This window comes from Amblyomma maculatum, chromosome 6 (genome assembly GCF_055883805.1).
Source record: "Amblyomma maculatum isolate TAMU_Amacu chromosome 6, ASM5588380v1, whole genome shotgun sequence".
Taxonomy (NCBI): domain Eukaryota; kingdom Metazoa; phylum Arthropoda; class Arachnida; order Ixodida; family Ixodidae; genus Amblyomma; species Amblyomma maculatum.
In genome coordinates this window covers 157,415,331-157,418,583 of record NC_139349.1, presented here as the reverse complement: position 1 = coordinate 157,418,583, position 3,253 = coordinate 157,415,331, and positions in this window count along the sequence as shown.

Sequence of the window (3,253 nt, the reverse complement as noted above, 5' to 3'; positions counted from 1 at the left end):
AGAGAATAAAAAGAACCACTTCTTAGTACACGCCCTCGATTGCGTCTGTGGCTGTATCGCCTGTCCGCTCCGACGAGGCGTGAGGCGTCCGTGGCGGACGTCATTACTGCGAACACATGCGGCTGTGCACGATCCCCGGAACAGCTCCGACGACCTCCGGCGCTGCATGGTTGTACACAAAAACATACACACACAAGATAATTAAACCAAGACGTTAACACAGATGATGCCCATCATCTGTGTTAACGTCTTGGTTTAATTCTCTTGTGTGTGTATTGTTTTTGTGTATAACCATGCAGCGCCGGAGGTCGTCGGAGTCGTATAGCCAACTAGCCCGCTCGCAAGTGCTACTGAGCCCCGGAACAGCCTTCGGCGTAAACAGCATCGCTGTTAAGTGTCACTCGAGACACGCTTAACTGCGTAAACCTCGAAACATATTTAAATACACGCATACGCCTGCAATAAATATTTATATCTGAGCAAAAGTGACTCTATATGATGCGTCAAACATGGCAATAAACGTGTGCGCAAACACAGATAGTAAATTTTAGGCTGAGAAATACAGACAACCCAGACAAGGACAAAACTATGATCGCAAAAATCATGTACTTGGATCATACTGTGGTCCCGACAGCAGATGTATGAGTAGGATTATGGAGGAAGAATGCTGAAATCAATGCCAAAATCTGTATTTTAACTGCCTGCACAGCGACAATTATTCCGCACCCAAAATTAAAGAAGGCTATTGCTTTGGTTCAAAAAAAAAGGTCAAAGCTAAAAAGGAGGAGGAGGAGGAAACAACTTTATTTAACGCATTGCATTAAGCGTTAAGAATGTCCTGGGCCAGGGTCACCAAGGCCAACTGATCTTGCAGCTGGTCAGAGGCTAACGAAGCCCGCCACGTTGGGGGAGGAGGGTGTGGAAAGTGAGGAGATTGGAGGGCGACAGGGCATGAAAAGATGCAATGCTCCAAGTTTGCATAGTGTTCTGGGCAATTTGGGCATGTAGGGGAATGTATGATTCTGTATAGAAAAGATCGGGCAGGAGTAAGCAGAGTATTTAGTTGTATGCGTCTAAGAATGCGGATTTGCGTGGTAGTGAGAGATTTATCAGGAAGAGGAAGTGTACGGAGTGTTTCTCTAATGTTGTCGTAGTGAACGTTGATTTCTTTTTTGTAGTGAAGAGTAGTGTCCCACTTTGGTGGATAAGGCCAGGGAATCCCAGGCGCCCGGTGTTGAAGTTCGCGGGCGAGGCGATGCACTACCTCATTGCCTGGGATTCCAGCGTGACCAGGAATCCACCTCAGTGTTACAGTGTGGGGACGTAGTTTGGTAAGAGCTCTGTGTAGATCATCGTGTAGTTCTTCAGGAATGCGACCCGTGTGAATGGCGCGTATAGCTTGTATTGAATCAGTGTATATGGTATATCCTGAAGGGTTAGGGGGTGCTTGTGCGATGTCTTGAATACTGGTAACTATTGGTACCCAGTCGAAAAAAACTACAGAACTGTGTCGAAAATACGACAAAACATCCTGTAGTTCTCTCGTAACCATCAGATTTTTCTGTAGTTCTGTAGTACTTCTCTGAAGTTCTGTAGTTTTTCTGTAGTATATTTCTGATGTCTGTAGTTCTGTAGCACTTTTCTGTTGTAACTACAGAAATTTCTGATGATACTACAGCATGTTCTGTTGTCACAACAAGTTTCCCGTCAAAAACCGCACAGAAATTCTGTCGTAACATCAGACAATTTTCTGTAATTTTTTCCGACTGGGCCTACCCAGTCTCGAGAGTCGCTGTAGGAGGAGGATCTATGTAAGGACCGAGGGTATGCGTCACTACATCGCTACAGCTCTGAATTGAGTAAGCAGCCGCTCCGACGTTAGTTCGTGATGCATCTGTGTAGATGATCGTGGAATCTGTCGGGTGAACATGGTTGGAAACGCGAGCGGAACGTCTGCCTGTGTTAGTGTCGGGTGCAACGTTTTTTGGAATGGGGATTATTCTGAGGTTATCCGGGAGCGAAGAAGGAAGGGTAATTATAGGGAGGTCTATAGGTTTCAGTGCAACCTGCTGTAGTATCCAATGTCCTTGTTTGGTGCTAGAAAGACGTGCCATTTGCCGGTCGCGATGTTGTTGTATGAGGTCTCCCAAGGGCAAGAACAGCCACGTAGAGTATAGGCGCTCCGTGGACAGGGACTTAAGGGCGACCTTGTACAATGTGAAGCGCAACCTCAATCTGATGTCTTTGGCGACAAGTTAGTGTAAGGTAAGGAATCGTATATAAAATTTTGCTAAGTGCTAATGCGTTAGTCGCGTGGACAAGCTGCCTGACTTGACCCTCTCGTAGCCCGGCGTGCTTATTGACTATGCGGCGAACTAGATGCGTAAGCTGATTGCAAACTTTAATGGTTGTAGATACATTGGCCTGATTGGTTGACTCATGGATATGAAGTCCGAGGATCCGGCAGGATGATACACGAGGGATGGGGTGACCTGCCATTGTGAGATTGATCAGCTGGTTATGTTGGCATTGATAGCGAGTTTTTGCAATCAGCAGCAATTCGGATTTTTCAGGTGCGGGAGATAGCCCTACTTTATCAAGGTAACTAACGACTGCATCGATATCTTGCTGTAGGGTCTCCTCTACTGCTCCAGGAGACCCAGAAGTGCACCAAAGAGTAAGATCGTCTGCATAGAATGTGTGTTTTAGGTTTGGGATAGACGCTAAAGTACGAGATAGGGGAGCCATTGCAAGGTTAAAAAGGGTGGGTGACAGAATAGCGCCCTGAGGAGTACCACGTGTGAGGGGGAAAGGATCAGATATCGAATCGGGGAGACGGAACTTGGCCGTACGGTCGCGGAGAAATGCTGTGAGGTAGCCATACATCTTTGGACCACAGCCAGTAGAGGCAAGGATGTTTAATAGAGGATCGTGGGCAAGGTTATCAAAAGCTTTTCGCACATCAAGGGCCACTATGGCTTGGATATGGGAAGTGGGCGGAGGGTCAAATTCGTGCATGAGGAGCAAAAATAGGTCCTGAGTAGACACACCTTTTCGGAAGCCAATTTGTTGAGGGCGAAAGAGATCTATGGATTCAAGATGAGTCTCAAGCCGATTGAGCACCATCCGCTCCATGGTTTTTCCCAGGCATGATGTTAAAGAAACTGGGCGTAGGTTTTGAAGCGCAGGTTTTTTGCCTGGCTTTGGAAGTAGGGTTATAAGTGATTGTTTCCAAGATGCTGGGAGTGTGCTT